Consider the following 17548-nt stretch of genomic DNA (forward strand, 5'->3'; position numbering starts at 1 on the left):
TTGTCAGCATTACAGCAGTGAGGGAGAGAGGATCAGAGCATTGTCATAGCACTGGCTCCCTGTGATGGGGTTGTCCGCATTACTGCAGTGAGTAAGAGATGATCAGAGCATTGTCATAGCACTGGTTCCCTGTGATGGGGTTGTAAGCATTACTGCAGTGAGGGAGAGATGATCATAGCATTGTCATAGCACTGGCTCCCTGTGATGGGGTTGTCCGCATTACTGCAGTGAGGGACAAAGGATCAGAGCATTGTCATAGCACTGGCTCCCTGTGATGGGGTTGTCCGCATTACTGCAGTGAGGGAGAGAGGATCAGAGCATTGTCATAGCACTGGCTCCCTGTGATGGGGTTGTCCGCATTACTGCAGTGAGGGAGAGAGGATCAGAGCATTGTCATAGCACTGGCTCCCTGTGATGGGGTTGTCAGCATTACTGCAGTGAGGGTGAGATGATCAGAGCATTGTCATAGCACTGGCTCCCTGTGATGGGGTTGTCCGCATTACTGCAATGAGGGAGAGATGATCATAGCATTGTCATAGCACTGGCTCCCTGTGATGGGGTTGTGCGCATTACTGCAGTGAGGGAGAGAGGATCAGAGCATTGTCATAGCACTGGCTCCCTGTGATGGGGTTGTCCACATTACTGCAGTGAGTGAGAGATGATCAGAACATTGTCATAGGACTGGCTCCCTGTGATGGGGTTGTCCGCATTACTGCAGTGAGGGAGAGACGATCAGAGCATTGTCATAGCACTGGCTCCCTGTGATGAGGTTGTCCGCATTACTGCAGTGAGGGAGAGATGACCAGAGCATTGTCATAGCACTGTCTCCCTGTGATGGGGTTGTCCACATTACTGCAGTGAGGGTGAGATGATCAGAGCATTGTCATAGTACTGGCTCCCTGTGATAGGGTTGTCAGCATTACAGCAGTGAGGGAGAGAGGATCAGAGCATTGTCATAGCACTGGCTCCCTGTTATGCGGTTGTCAGCGTTGCTGCAGTGAGGGTGAGATGATCAGAGCATTGTCATAGCACTGGCTCCCTGTGATGGGGTTGTCAGCATTACAGCAGTGAGGGAGAGAGGATCATAGCATTGTCATAGCACTGGCTCCCTGTGATGGGGTTGTCCGCATTACTGCAGTGAGGGAGAGAGGATCAGAGCATTGTCATAGCACTGGCTCCCTGTGATGCGGTTATCAGCATTACTGCAGTGAGGGTGAGATGATCAGAGCATTGTCATAGCACTGGCTCCCTGTGATGGGGTTGTCAGTGTTGCTGCAGTGAGTGAGAGATGATCAGAGCAATGTCATAGCACTGGCTCCCTGTGATGGGGTTGTGCGCATTACTGCAGTGAGGGAGAGAGGATCAGAGCATTGTCTTAGCACTGGCTCCCTGTGATGGGGTTGTCCGCATTACTGCAGTGAGGGAGAGATGATCATAGCATTGTCATAGCACTGGCTCCCTGTGATGGGGTTGTCCGCATTACTGCAGTGAGGGAGAGAGGATCAGAGCATTGTCATAGCACTGGCTCCCTGTGATGGGGTTGTCCGCATTACTGCAGTGAGGGAGAGATGATCAGAACATTGTCATAGGACTGGCTCCCTGTGATGGGGTTGTCCGCATTACTGCAGTGAGGGAGAGACGATCAGAGCATTGTCATAGCACTGGCTTCCTGTGATGAGGTTGTCCGCATTACTGCAGTGAGGGAGAGATGATCAGAGCATTGTCATAGCACTGGCTCCCTGTGATGGGGTTGTCCACATTACTGCAGTGAGGATGAGATGATCAGAGCATTGTCATAGTACTGGCTCCCTGTGATGGGGTTGTCAGCATTACAGCAGTGAGGGAGAGAGGATCAGAGCATTGTCATAGCACTGGCTCCCTGTTATGTGGTTGTCAGCGTTGCTGCAGTGAGGGAGAGAGGATCAGAGCATTGTCATAGCACTGGCTCCCTGTGATGGGGTTGTCAGCATTACAGCAGTAAAAGATGATCAGAGCATTGTCATAGCACTGGTTCCCTGTGATGGGGTTGTCCGCATTACTGCAGTGAGGGAGAGAAGATCATAGCATTGTCATAGCACTGGCTCCCTGTGATGGGGTTGTCCGCATTACTGCAGTGAGGGAGAGAGGATCAGAGCATTGTCATAGCACTGGCTCCCTGTGATGGGGTTGTCCGCATTACTGCAGTGAGGGAGAGAGGATCAGAGCATTGTCATAGCACTGGTTCCTTCTGATGGGGTTGTCCGCATTACTGCAGTGAGGGAGAGATGATCATAGCATTGTCATAGCACTGGCTCCCTGTGATGGGGTTGTCCGCATTACTGCAGTGAGGGAGAGAGGATCAGAGCATTGTCATAGCACTGGCTCCCTGTGATGAGGTTGTCCGTATTACTGCAGTGAGTGAGAAATGATCAGAGCATTGTCATAGGACTGGCTCCCTGTGATGGGGTTGTCCGCATTACTGCAGTGAGGGAGACACGATCAGAGCATTGTTATAGCACTGGCTCCCTGTGATGAGGTTGTCCGCATTACTGCAGTGAGGGAGAGATGATCAGAGCATTGTCATAGCACTGGCTCCCTGTGATGGGGTTGTCCACATTACTGCAGTGAGGGTGAGATGATCAGAACATTGTCATAGTACTGGCTCCCTGTGATGGGGTTGTCAGCATTACAGCAGTGAGGGAGAGAGGATCAGAGCATTGTCATAGCACTGGCTCCCTGTTATGCGGTTGTCAGCGTTGCTGCAGTGAGGGTGAGATGATCAGAGCATTGTCATAGCACTGGCTCCCTGTGATGGGGTTGTCAGCATTACAGCAGTGAGGGAGAGAGGATTAGAACATTGTCATAGCACTGGTTCCCTGTGATGGGGTTGTCCGCATTACTGCAGTGAGGGAGAGATGATCATAGCATTGTCATAGCACTGGCTCCCTGTGATGGGGTTGTCCGCATTACTGCAGTGAGGGAGAGAGGATCAGAGCATTGTCATAGCACTGGTTCCCTGTGATGGGGTTGTCCGCATTACTGCAGTGAGGGAGAGCTGATCATAGCATTGTCATAGCACTGGCTCCCTGTGATGGGGTTGTCCGCATTACTGCAGTGAGGGAGAGAGGATCAGAGCATTGTCATAGCACTGGCTCCCTGTGATGGGGTTGTCCGCATTACTGCAGTGAGGGAGAGAGGATCAGAGCATTGTCATAGCACTGGCTCCCTGTGATGAGTTTGTCCGTATTACTGCAGTGAGTGAGAAATGATCAAAGCATTGTCATAGGACTGGCTCCCTGTGATGGGGTTGTCCGCATTACTGCAGTGAGGGAGACACGATCAGAGCATTGTCATAGCACTGGCTCCCTGTGATGAGGTTGTCCGCATTACTGCAGTGAGGGAGAGATGATCAGAGCATTGTCATAGCACTGGCTCCCTGTGATGGTGTTGTCCACATTACTGCAGTGAGTGAGAGATGATCAGAACATTGTCATAGGACTGGCTCCCTGTGATGGGGTTGTCCGCATTACTGCTGTGAGGGAGAGATAATCAGAGCATTGTCATAGCACTGGTTCCCTGTGATGGGGTTGTCCACATTACTGCAGTGAGGGTGAGATGATCAGAGCATTGTCATAGTACTGGCTCCCTGTGATGGGGTTGTCAGCATTACAGCAGTGAGGGAGAGAAGATCAGAGCATTGTCATAGCACTGGCTCCCTGTTATGCGGTTCTCAGCGTTGCTGCAGTGAGGGTGAGATGATCAGAGCATTGTCACAGCACTGGCTCCCTGTGATGGGGTTGTCAGCATTACAGCAGTGAGGGAGAGAGGATCAGAGCATTGTCATAGCACTGGCTCCCTGTGATGGGGTTGTCCGCATTACTGCAGTGAGTAAGAGATGATCAGAGCATTGTCATAGCACTGGTTCCCTGTGATGGGGTTGTAAGCATTACTGCAGTGAGGGAGAGATGATCATAGCATTGTCATAGCACTGGCTCCCTGTGATGGGGTTGTCCGCATTACTGCAGTGAGGGACAAAGGATCAGAGCATTGTCATAGCACTGGCTCCCTGTGATGGGGTTGTCCGCATTACTGCAGTGAGGGAGAGAGGATCAGAGCATTGTCATAGCACTGGCTCCCTGTGATGGGGTTGTCCACATTACTGCAGTGAGGGAGAGAGGATCAGAGCATTGTCATAGCACTGGCTCCCTGTGATGGGGTTGTCAGCATTACTGCAGTGAGGGTGAGATGATCAGAGCATTGTCATAGCACTGGCTCCCTGTGATGGGGTTGTCCGCATTACTGCAATGAGGGAGAGATGATCATAGCATTGTCATAGCACTGGCTCCCTGTGATGGGGTTGTGCGCATTACTGCAGTGAGGGAGAGAGGATCAGAGCATTGTCATAGCACTGGCTCCCTGTGATGGGGTTGTCCACATTACTGCAGTGAGTGAGAGATGATCAGAACATTGTCATAGGACTGGCTCCCTGTGATGGGGTTGTCCGCATTACTGCAGTGAGGGAGAGACGATCAGAGCATTGTCATAGCACTGGCTCCCTGTGATGAGGTTGTCCGCATTACTGCAGTGAGGGAGAGATGACCAGAGCATTGTCATAGCACTGTCTCCCTGTGATGGGGTTGTCCACATTACTGCAGTGAGGGTGAGATGATCAGAGCATTGTCATAGTACTGGCTCCCTGTGATAGGGTTGTCAGCATTACAGCAGTGAGGGAGAGAGGATCAGAGCATTGTCATAGCACTGGCTCCCTGTTATGCGGTTGTCAGCGTTGCTGCAGTGAGGGTGAGATGATCAGAGCATTGTCATAGCACTGGCTCCCTGTGATGGGGTTGTCCGCATTACTGCAGCGAGGGACAGAGGATCAGAGCATTGTCATAGCACTGGCTCCCTGTGATGGGGTTGTCCGCATTACTGCAGTGAGTGAGAGATGATCAGAACATTGTCATAGGACTGGCTCCCTGTGATGGGGTTGTCCGCATTACTGCTGTGAGGGAGAGATAATCAGAGCATTGTCATAGCACTGGCTCCCTGTGATGGGGTTGTCCACATTACTGCAGTGAGGGTGAGATGATCAGAGCATTGTCATAGTACTGGCTCCCTGTGATGGGGTTGTCAGCATTACTGCAGTGAGTAAGAGATGATCAGAGCATTGTCATAGCACTGGTTCCATGTGATGGGGTTGTAAGCATTACTGCAGTGAGGGAGAGATGATCATAGCATTGTCATAGCACTGGCTCCCTGTGATGGGGTTGTCCGCATTACTGCAGCGAGGGACAGAGGATCAGAGCATTGTCATAGCACTGGCTCCCTGTTATGTGGTTGTCAGCGTTGCTGCAGTGAGGGAGAGAGGATCAGAGCATTGTCATAGCACTGGCTCCCTGTGATGGGGTTGTCAGCATTACAGCAGTAAGAGATGATCAGAGCATTGTCATAGCACTGGTTCCCTGTGATGGGGTTGTCCGCATTACTGCAGTGAGGGAGAGAAGATCATAGCATTGTCATAGCACTGGCTCCCTGTGATGGGGTTGTCCGCATTACTGCAGTGAGGGAGAGAGGATCAGAGCATTGTCATAGCACTGGCTCCCTGTGATGGGGTTGTCCGCATTACTGCAGTGAGGGAGAGAGGATCAGAGCATTGTCATAGCACTGGTTCCTTCTGATGGGGTTGTCCGCATTACTGCAGTGAGGGAGAGATGATCATAGCATTGTCATAGCACTGGCTCCCTGTGATGGGGTTGTCCGCATTACTGCAGTGAGGGAGAGAGGATCAGAGCATTGTCATAGCACTGGCTCCCTGTGATGAGGTTGTCCGTATTACTGCAGTGAGTGAGAAATGATCAGAGCATTGTCATAGGACTGGCTCCCTGTGATGGGATTGTCCGCATTACTGCAGTGAGGGAGACACGATCAGAGCATTGTTATAGCACTGGCTCCCTGTGATGAGGTTGTCCGCATTACTGCAGTGAGGGAGAGATGATCAGAGCATTGTCATAGCACTGGCTCCCTGTGATGGGGTTGTCCACATTACTGCAGTGAGGGTGAGATGATCAGAACATTGTCATAGTACTGGCTCCCTGTGATGGGGTTGTCCGCATTACTGCAATGAGGGAGAGATGATCATAGCATTGTCATAGCACTGGCTCCCTGTGATGGGGTTGTGCGCATTACTGCAGTGAGGGAGAGAGGATCAGAGCATTGTCATAGCACTGGCTCCCTGTGATGGGGTTGTCCACATTACTGCAGTGAGTGAGAGATGATCAGAACATTGTCATAGGACTGGCTCCCTGTGATGGGGTTGTCCGCATTACTGCAGTGAGGGAGAGACGATCAGAGCATTGTCATAGCACTGGCTCCCTGTGATGAGGTTGTCCGCATTACTGCAGTGAGGGAGAGATGACCAGAGCATTGTCATAGCACTGTCTCCCTGTGATGGGGTTGTCCACATTACTGCAGTGAGGGTGAGATCATCAGAGCATTGTCATAGTACTGGCTCCCTGTGATAGGGTTGTCAGCATTACAGCAGTGAGGGAGAGAGGATCAGAGCATTGTCATAGCACTGGCTCCCTGTTATGCGGTTGTCAGCGTTGCTGCAGTGAGGGTGAGATGATCAGAGCATTGTCATAGCACTGGCTCCCTGTGATGGGGTTGTCAGCATTACAGCAGTGAGGGAGAGAGGATCATAGCATTGTCATAGCACTGGCTCCCTGTGATGGGGTTGTCCGCATTACTGCAGTGAGGGAGAGAGGATCAGAGCATTGTCATAGCACTGGCTCCCTGTGATGCGGTTATCAGCATTACTGCAGTGAGGGTGAGATGATCAGAGCATTGTCATAGCACTGGCTCCCTGTGATGGGGTTGTCAGTGTTGCTGCAGTGAGTGAGAGATGATCAGAGCAATGTCATAGCACTGGCTCCCTGTGATGGGGTTGTGCGCATTACTGCAGTGAGGGAGAGAGGATCAGAGCATTGTCTTAGCACTGGCTCCCTGTGATGGGGTTGTCCGCATTACTGCAGTGAGGGAGAGATGATCATAGCATTGTCATAGCACTGGCTCCCTGTGATGGGGTTGTCCGCATTACTGCAGTGAGGGAGAGAGGATCAGAGCATTGTCATAGCACTGGCTCCCTGTGATGGGGTTGTCCGCATTACTGCAGTGAGGGAGAGATGATCAGAACATTGTCATAGGACTGGCTCCCTGTGATGGGGTTGTCCGCATTACTGCAGTGAGGGAGAGACGATCAGAGCATTGTCATAGCACTGGCTTCCTGTGATGAGGTTGTCCGCATTACTGCAGTGAGGGAGAGATGATCAGAGCATTGTCATAGCACTGGCTCCCTGTGATGGGGTTGTCCACATTACTGCAGTGAGGATGAGATGATCAGAGCATTGTCATAGTACTGGCTCCCTGTGATGGGGTTGTCAGCATTACAGCAGTGAGGGAGAGAGGATCAGAGCATTGTCATAGCACTGGCTCCCTGTTATGTGGTTGTCAGCGTTGCTGCAGTGAGGGAGAGAGGATCAGAGCATTGTCATAGCACTGGCTCCCTGTGATGGGGTTGTCAGCATTACAGCAGTAAGAGATGATCAGAGCATTGTCATAGCACTGGTTCCCTGTGATGGGGTTGTCCGCATTACTGCAGTGAGGGAGAGAAGATCATAGCATTGTCATAGCACTGGCTCCCTGTGATGGGGTAGTCCGCATTACTGCAGTGAGGGAGAGAGGATCAGAGCATTGTCATAGCACTGGCTCCCTGTGATGGGGTTGTCCGCATTACTGCAGTGAGGGAGAGAGGATCAGAGCATTGTCATAGCACTGGTTCCTTCTGATGGGGTTGTCCGCATTACTGCAGTGAGGGAGAGATGATCATAGCATTGTCATAGCACTGGCTCCCTGTGATGGGGTTGTCCGCATTACTGCAGTGAGGGAGAGAGGATCAGAGCATTGTCATAGCACTGGCTCCCTGTGATGAGGTTGTCCGTATTACTGCAGTGAGTGAGAAATGATCAGAGCATTGTCATAGGACTGGCTCCCTGTGATGGGGTTGTCCGCATTACTGCAGTGAGGGAGACACGATCAGAGCATTGTTATAGCACTGGCTCCCTGTGATGAGGTTGTCCGCATTACTGCAGTGAGAGAGAGATGATCAGAGCATTGTCATAGCACTGGCTCCCTGTGATGGGGTTGTCCACATTACTGCAGTGAGGGTGAGATGATCAGAACATTGTCATAGTACTGGCTCCCTGTGATGGGGTTGTCAGCATTACAGCAGTGAGGGAGAGAGGATCAGAGCATTGTCATAGCACTGGCTCCCTGTTATGCGGTTGTCAGCGTTGCTGCAGTGAGGGTGAGATGATCAGAGCATTGTCATAGCACTGGCTCCCTGTGATGGGGTTGTCAGCATTACAGCAGTGAGGGAGAGAGGATTAGAACATTGTCATAGCACTGGTTCCCTGTGATGGGGTTGTCCGCATTACTGCAGTGAGGGAGAGATGATCATAGCATTGTCATAGCACTGGCTCCCTGTGATGGGGTTGTCCGCATTACTGCAGTGAGGGAGAGAGGATCAGAGCATTGTCATAGCACTGGTTCCCTGTGATGGGGTTGTCCGCATTACTGCAGTGAGGGAGAGCTGATCATAGCATTGTCATAGCACTGGCTCCCTGTGATGGGGTTGTCCGCATTACTGCAGTGAGGGAGAGAGGATCAGAGCATTGTCATAGCACTGGCTCCCTGTGATGGGGTTGTCCGCATTACTGCAGTGAGGGAGAGAGGATCAGAGCATTGTCATAGCACTGGCTCCCTGTGATGAGTTTGTCCGTATTACTGCAGTGAGTGAGAAATGATCAAAGCATTGTCATAGGACTGGCTCCCTGTGATGGGGTTGTCCGCATTACTGCAGTGAGGGAGACACGATCAGAGCATTGTCATAGCACTGGCTCCCTGTGATGAGGTTGTCCGCATTACTGCAGTGAGGGAGAGATGATCAGAGCATTGTCATAGCACTGGCTCCCTGTGATGGTGTTGTCCACATTACTGCAGTGAGTGAGAGATGATCAGAACATTGTCATAGGACTGGCTCCCTGTGATGGGGTTGTCCGCATTACTGCTGTGAGGGAGAGATAATCAGAGCATTGTCATAGCACTGGTTCCCTGTGATGGGGTTGTCCACATTACTGCAGTGAGGGTGAGATGATCAGAGCATTGTCATAGTACTGGCTCCCTGTGATGGGGTTGTCAGCATTACAGCAGTGAGGGAGAGAAGATCAGAGCATTGTCATAGCACTGGCTCCCTGTTATGCGGTTCTCAGCGTTGCTGCAGTGAGGGTGAGATGATCAGAGCATTGTCACAGCACTGGCTCCCTGTGATGGGGTTGTCAGCATTACAGCAGTGAGGGAGAGAGGATCAGAGCATTGTCATAGCACTGGCTCCCTGTGATGGGGTTGTCCGCATTACTGCATTGAGTAAGAGATGATCAGAGCATTGTCATAGCACTGGTTCCCTGTGATGGGGTTGTAAGCATTACTGCAGTGAGGGAGAGATGATCATAGCATTGTCATAGCACTGGCTCCCTGTGATGGGGTTGTCCGCATTACTGCAGTGAGGGACAAAGGATCAGAGCATTGTCATAGCACTGGCTCCCTGTGATGGGGTTGTCCGCATTACTGCAGTGAGGGAGAGAGGATCAGAGCATTGTCATAGCACTGGCTCCCTGTGATGGGGTTGTCCACATTACTGCAGTGAGGGAGAGAGGATCAGAGCATTGTCATAGCACTGGCTCCCTGTGATGGGGTTGTCAGCATTACTGCAGTGAGGGTGAGATGATCAGAGCATTGTCATAGCACTGGCTCCCTGTGATGGGGTTGTCCGCATTACTGCAATGAGGGAGAGATGATCATAGCATTGTCATAGCACTGGCTCCCTGTGATGGGGTTGTGCGCATTACTGCAGTGAGGGAGAGAGGATCAGAGCATTGTCATAGCACTGGCTCCCTGTGATGGGGTTGTCCACATTACTGCAGTGAGTGAGAGATGATCAGAACATTGTCATAGGACTGGCTCCCTGTGATGGGGTTGTCCGCATTACTGCAGTGAGGGAGAGACGATCAGAGCATTGTCATAGCACTGGCTCCCTGTGATGAGGTTGTCCGCATTACTGCAGTGAGGGAGAGATGACCAGAGCATTGTCATAGCACTGTCTCCCTGTGATGGGGTTGTCCACATTACTGCAGTGAGGGTGAGATGATCAGAGCATTGTCATAGTACTGGCTCCCTGTGATAGGGTTGTCAGCATTACAGCAGTGAGGGAGAGAGGATCAGAGCATTGTCATAGCACTGGCTCCCTGTTATGCGGTTGTCAGCGTTGCTGCAGTGAGGGTGAGATGATCAGAGCATTGTCATAGCACTGGCTCCCTGTGATGGGGTTGTCCGCATTACTGCAGCGAGGGACAGAGAATCAGAGCATTGTCATAGCACTGGCTCCCTGTGATGGGGTTGTCCGCATTACTGCAGTGAGTGAGAGATGATCAGAACATTGTCATAGGACTGGCTCCCTGTGATGGGGTTGTCCGCATTACTGCTGTGAGGGAGAGATAATCAGAGCATTGTCATAGCACTGGCTCCCTGTGATGGGGTTGTCCACATTACTGCAGTGAGGGTGAGATGATCAGAGCATTGTCATAGTACTGGCTCCCTGTGATGGGGTTGTCAGCATTACTGCAGTGAGTAAGAGATGATCAGAGCATTGTCATAGCACTGGTTCCATGTGATGGGGTTGTAAGCATTACTGCAGTGAGGGAGAGATGATCATAGCATTGTCATAGCACTGGCTCCCTGTGATGGGGTTGTCCGCATTACTGCAGCGAGGGACAGAGGATCAGAGCATTGTCATAGCACTGGCTCCCTGTTATGTGGTTGTCAGCGTTGCTGCAGTGAGGGAGAGAGGATCAGAGCATTGTCATAGCACTGGCTCCCTGTGATGGGGTTGTCAGCATTACAGCAGTAAGAGATGATCAGAGCATTGTCATAGCACTGGTTCCCTGTGATGGGGTTGTCCGCATTACTGCAGTGAGGGAGAGAAGATCATAGCATTGTCATAGCACTGGCTCCCTGTGATGGGGTTGTCCGCATTACTGCAGTGAGGGAGAGAGGATCAGAGCATTGTCATAGCACTGGCTCCCTGTGATGGGGTTGTCCGCATTACTGCAGTGAGGGAGAGAGGATCAGAGCATTGTCATAGCACTGGTTCCTTCTGATGGGGTTGTCCGCATTACTGCAGTGAGGGAGAGATGATCATAGCATTGTCATAGCACTGGCTCCCTGTGATGGGGTTGTCCGCATTACTGCAGTGAGGGAGAGAGGATCAGAGCATTGTCATAGCACTGGCTCCCTGTGATGAGGTTGTCCGTATTACTGCAGTGAGTGAGAAATGATCAGAGCATTGTCATAGGACTGGCTCCCTGTGATGGGATTGTCCGCATTACTGCAGTGAGGGAGACACGATCAGAGCATTGTTATAGCACTGGCTCCCTGTGATGAGGTTGTCCGCATTACTGCAGTGAGGGAGAGATGATCAGAGCATTGTCATAGCACTGGCTCCCTGTGATGGGGTTGTCCACATTACTGCAGTGAGGGTGAGATGATCAGAACATTGTCATAGTACTGGCTCCCTGTGATGGGGTTGTCAGCATTACAGCAGTGAGGGAGAGAGGATCAGAGCATTGTCATAGCACTGGCTCCCTGTTATGCGGTTGTCAGCGTTGCTGCAGTGAGGGTGAGATGATCAGAGCATTGTCATAGCACTGGCTCCCTGTGATGGGGTTGTCAGCATTACAGCAGTGAGGGAGAGAGGATTAGAACATTGTCATAGCACTGGTTCCCTGTGATGGGGTTGTCCGCATTACTGCAGTGAGGGAGAGATGATCATAGCATTGTCATAGCACTGGCTCCCTGTGATGGGGTTGTCCGCATTACTGCAGTGAGGGAGAGAGGATCAGAGCATTGTCATAGCACTGGTTCCCTGTGATGGGGTTGTCCGCATTACTGCAGTGAGGGAGAGCTGATCATAGCATTGTCATAGCACTGGCTCCCTGTGATGGGGTTGTCCGCATTACTGCAGTGAGGGAGAGAGGATCAGAGCATTGTCATAGCACTGGCTCCCTGTGATGGGGTTGTCCGCATTACTGCAGTGAGGGAGAGAGGATCAGAGCATTGTCATAGCACTGGCTCCCTGTGATGAGTTTGTCCGTATTACTGCAGTGAGTGAGAAATGATCAAAGCATTGTCATAGGACTGGCTCCCTGTGTTGGGGTTGTCCGCATTACTGCAGTGAGGGTGACACGATCAGAGCATTGTCATAGCACTGGCTCCCTGTGATGAGGTTGTCCGCATTACTGCAGTGAGGGAGAGATGATCAGAGCATTGTCATAGCACTGGCTCCCTGTGATGAGGTTGTCCACATTACTGCAGTGAGTGAGAGATGATCAGAACATTGTCATCGGACTGGCTCCCTGTGATGGGGTTGTCCGCATTACTGCTGTGGGGGAGAGATAATCAGAGCATTGTCATAGCACTGGTTCCCTGTGATGGGGTTGTCCACATTACTGCAGTGAGGGTGAGATGATCAGAGCATTGTCATAGTACTGGCTCCCTGTGATGGGGTTGTCAGCATTACAGCAGTGAGGGAGAGAAGATCAGAGCATTGTCATAGCACTGGCTCCCTGTTATGCGGTTCTCAGCGTTGCTGCAGTGAGGGTGAGATGATCAGAGCATTGTCACAGCACTGGCTCCCTGTGATGGGGTTGTCAGCATTACAGCAGTGAGGGAGAGAGGATCAGAGCATTGTCATAGCACTGGCTCCCTGTGATGGGGTTGTCCGCATTACTGCAGTGAGTAAGAGATGATCAGAGCATTGTCATAGCACTGGTTCCCTGTGATGGGGTTGTAAGCATTACTGCAGTGAGGGAGAGATGATCATAGCATTGTCATAGCACTGGCTCCCTGTGATGGGGTTGTCCGCATTACTGCAGTGAGGGACAAAGGATCAGAGCATTGTCATAGCACTGGCTCCCTGTGATGGGGTTGTCCGCATTACTGCAGTGAGGGAGAGAGGATCAGAGCATTGTCATAGCACTGGCTCCCTGTGATGGGGTTGTCCGCATTACTGCAGTGAGGGAGAGAGGATCAGAGCATTGTCATAGCACTGGCTCCCTGTGATGGGGTTGTCAGCATTACTGCAGTGAGGGTGAGATGATCAGAGCATTGTCATAGCACTGGCTCCCTGTGATGGGGTTGTCCGCATTACTGCAATGAGGGAGAGATGATCATAGCATTGTCATAGCACTGGCTCCCTGTGATGGGGTTGTGCGCATTACTGCAGTGAGGGAGAGAGGATCAGAGCATTGTCATAGCACTGGCTCCCTGTGATGGGGTTGTCCACATTACTGCAGTGAGTGAGAGATGATCAGAACATTGTCATAGGACTGGCTCCCTGTGATGGGGTTGTCCGCATTACTGCAGTGAGGGAGAGACGATCAGAGCATTGTCATAGCACTGGCTCCCTGTGATGAGGTTGTCCGCATTACTGCAGTGAGGGAGAGATGACCAGAGCATTGTCATAGCACTGTCTCCCTGTGATGGGGTTGTCCACATTACTGCAGTGAGGGTGAGATGATCAGAGCATTGTCATAGTACTGGCTCCCTGTGATAGGGTTGTCAGCATTACAGCAGTGAGGGAGAGAGGATCAGAGCATTGTCATAGCACTGGCTCCCTGTTATGCGGTTGTCAGCGTTGCTGCAGTGAGGGTGAGATGATCAGAGCATTGTCATAGCACTGGCTCCCTGTGATGGGGTTGTCAGCATTACAGCAGTGAGGGAGAGAGGATCATAGCATTGTCATAGCACTGGCTCCCTGTGATGGGGTTGTCCGCATTACTGCAGTGAGGGAGAGAGGATCAGAGCATTGTCATAGCACTGGCTCCCTGTGATGCGGTTATCAGCATTACTGCAGTGAGGGTGAGATGATCAGAGCATTGTCATAGCACTGGCTCCCTGTGATGGGGTTGTCAGTGTTGCTGCAGTGAGTGAGAGATGATCAGAGCAATGTCATAGCACTGGCTCCCTGTGATGGGGTTGTGCGCATTACTGCAGTGAGGGAGAGAGGATCAGAGCATTGTCTTAGCACTGGCTCCCTGTGATGGGGTTGTCCGCATTACTGCAGTGAGGGAGAGATGATCATAGCATTGTCATAGCACTGGCTCCCTGTGATGGGGTTGTCCGCATTACTGCAGTGAGGGAGAGAGGATCAGAGCATTGTCATAGCACTGGCTCCCTGTGATGGGGTTGTCCGCATTACTGCAGTGAGGGAGAGAGGATCAGAGCATTGTCATAGCACTGGCTCCCTGTGATGGGGTTGTCCGCATTACTGCAGTGAGGGAGAGAGGATCAGAGCATTGTCATAGCACTGGCTCCCTGTGATGGGGTTGTCAGCATTACTGCAGTGAGGGAGAGAGGATCAGAGCATTGTCATAGCACTGGCTCCCTGTGATGCGGTTGTCCGCATTACTGCAGTGAGGGAGAGAGGATCAGAGCATTGTCATAGCACTGGCTCCCTGTGATGCGGTTGTCAGCATTACTGCAGTGAGGGAGAGAGGATCAGAGCATTGTCATAGCACTGGCTCCCTGTGATGGGGTTGTCAGCATTACTGCAGTGAGGGAGAGATGATCAGAGCATTGTCATAGCACTGGCTCCCTGTGATGGGGTTGCCAGCATTACTGCAGTGAGTGAGAGAGGATCAGAACATTGTCATAGCACTGGCTCCCTGTGATGGGGTTGCCAGCATTACTGCAGTGAGTGAGAGATGATCAGAGCATTGTCATAGCACTGGCTCCCTGTGCTGGGGTTGTCAGTGCTGCTGCAGTGAGGGAGAGGATCAGAGCAGTACAAGCACAGCTTGCCTAATATGCTGGAGAGTGCCTCCTCCTTACAGCTGCTTGGGAAGCTGTAACCCAATCAGCAGTTCACATAGATGGAGGGAGTGGACTGAGGCGGGGCTGCTGGAGACTGGGGGAGGTGTCTGTTGTGACATCATCAAATAGACTATCAGACAGGAAAATTTAGTGTTTTCACCAGCTCCTCCAGAATCTGGAGTGAGGCTGGTCACATGGTATGTTTGTGTCTAGGCAACAGAGGAGAATGCCGACAAGGAGTAAATTACAAACTGTCAGCATTCTGCAGGCCAGATACACAGATTATACTCAATGCCCAGACTACCCCTTTAATGTTTGGAGATTCCAGCAGCCAATAAGGGCACAGAAACCATCCCCAACACCCAGACTAGGGCTTGTGTCATTGGCTGCCAAAGTCACATGTTCCTCTCCATATAACAGCACACATGTTTTGGCAACATTTTGTCAGTATAACAGCGCAGAGAGGCTGCTGCTCCTGCAAGTAGTCAGTTATGTAGGCTGCTTATTGTCCGCTAGTTTAGATAGATAGGATCCTACGTGAAATCGAACTTCCAGCATACCAATCTTTTGTGCTAATAGTGTGGTCCAGACACCAGTCCACATTTCAGAATGTAAATCCTTTGTGCTAATAGTGTGGTCCCTGACTTCCCGGAGATTAAAAAACTGGAGGTGTTTGTAATCACTCAACACTGCTGTATTCGACACAGTAGCGGGAGAAATTAGGGCTGTGTTTCATATCAGGTCTCAAAGGAGAAAGTATTTTTTCCCCTGCATGCCACTTTTTGCTTATGATTCGTCAACCTCATGCAGTGGAAGTACACACTCCCAGAGACAAATCTTGGTAACTCAAATTAGAGGCCATAAAGTTAGAAGCCACCAATTGTGGAGATTAATAAAAACAAATTAAATTACATTAAATGCCCTTTACTATATTTCTGTGAGAAGTCCATCTGCTTTGAGTAAAAATTAAATCCTATTAAGAGTAAGCAGGATCATCCTTATCTTTACTTTGAGCCTATAAAAAAAAATGTACTGCTCAAATGGTACCATAGTTAATATCTTCGATGTAGAGACCAGCACCGCCCCTACAAGTGACACCACTGGTCTCTGCCTGCCAGGCATTCTGACAACGCGCTGTGTTCCGGCTTGTTACTGCTAAGCTGAGCCAGCAAGACAACGCACTGTCATTGTGCACATCGCGCAGGGCACATGAAACAAGGGTCACTGATGAAGCTATGTTTCTGGGAGGGGGTAGGGGCTGTGGCAGGGATGACACTGAGTATCTCAGCATGCACTGGGAATTCTCCAAAGAAGCATCATTAAAAAGGAATTAGGTAAAAGAAAAATATAAAAGAAGTTAGATAGTATAGTTAGGGAAGAATAGGGAATTTGGAATTCAAGTATATTAGAAAATAATATGAAGCAAATAAAGTAGTGAAAGGTTAAAACATAACCTTTATTTATTACGTAGGTAAAAAAGATATAAAACGTCCCTAGGACCTAAACTCAATTCGTGCCTGCCAATGGTAGTGACACAAAACTACCCATCATAAATATGTACTTGTTATAGACAGGAGTATATAGGGCATGAACAAATGTACCCCACCTGTATACTTAACAAGACAATGGCCAGCAAAATAATAGAGCTGTCAATACCACATCCCATTAAGCGTGCAACATCTCTGACAACCAATAATTTTGTGTGAGGGTTCAAACTTAATACAATATTGGAACAGCCTCACCATGCCCGTTGTCAGTTCACGCTTCATTAGCAGGACAGCTCCCTAGAGTGGGGCATAGATACCTCTGCGACCGCCATCCACATCTAATACACCGCTCCCCGCCATCCACATGTAATACTCCGCTCCCCGCCATCCACATCTAATACACCGCTCCCAACGCGTTTCATCACCTCAGTCGCTCATCAGGGGAGAAAGGGGTGTCTGTTGCCAAGCCTATCACAGGTGGCACACTTTACAGGTGATCCTGTCATCATTTTTATATCTGACCGCGCTCCCTAGTCGCGCGGGCGCGTCACTTCCGGTTCCGGCTACATCACATCCGGTATGTGGAATGCAAGTGCCGGCCGTGACACGCAAGCGCTACATCCGGTGCGCGCGTCCGGTTGTCAGAGATGTTGCACGCTTAATGGGATGTGGTATTGACAGCTCTATTATTTTGCTGGCCATTGTCTTGTTAAGTATACAGGTGGGGTACATTTGTTGTTCATGCCCTATATACTCCTGTCTATAACAAGTACATATTTATGATAGGTAGTTTTGTGTCACTACCATTGGCAGGCACGAATTGATTTTAGGTCCTAGGGAAGTTTTATATCTTTTTTACCTACGTATTAAATAAAGGTTATGTTTTAACCTCTTTCACTACTTTATTTGCTTCATATTATCTATACCAAGTGGTGAGCTGTTTTGGAAAATAACCCCCTTTTTTTTGCTGCTGTGTATATTAGAAAATAGTTTTGATTATGGCATTAAATGAATAGGGATTTAGGATGAAATTTTGGACCACTGCTTTTAGAGGCCGCACTTGTTTGCCAGTCAAGAGACAGAATGAAAATTTCACTACA

The sequence above is a fragment of the Phyllobates terribilis genome, unplaced genomic scaffold (assembly GCF_046119375.1).
Source record: "Phyllobates terribilis strain yellow unplaced genomic scaffold, ASM4611937v1 Scaffold_10__3_contigs__length_209671492, whole genome shotgun sequence".
Lineage (NCBI taxonomy): Eukaryota > Metazoa > Chordata > Amphibia > Anura > Dendrobatidae > Phyllobates > Phyllobates terribilis.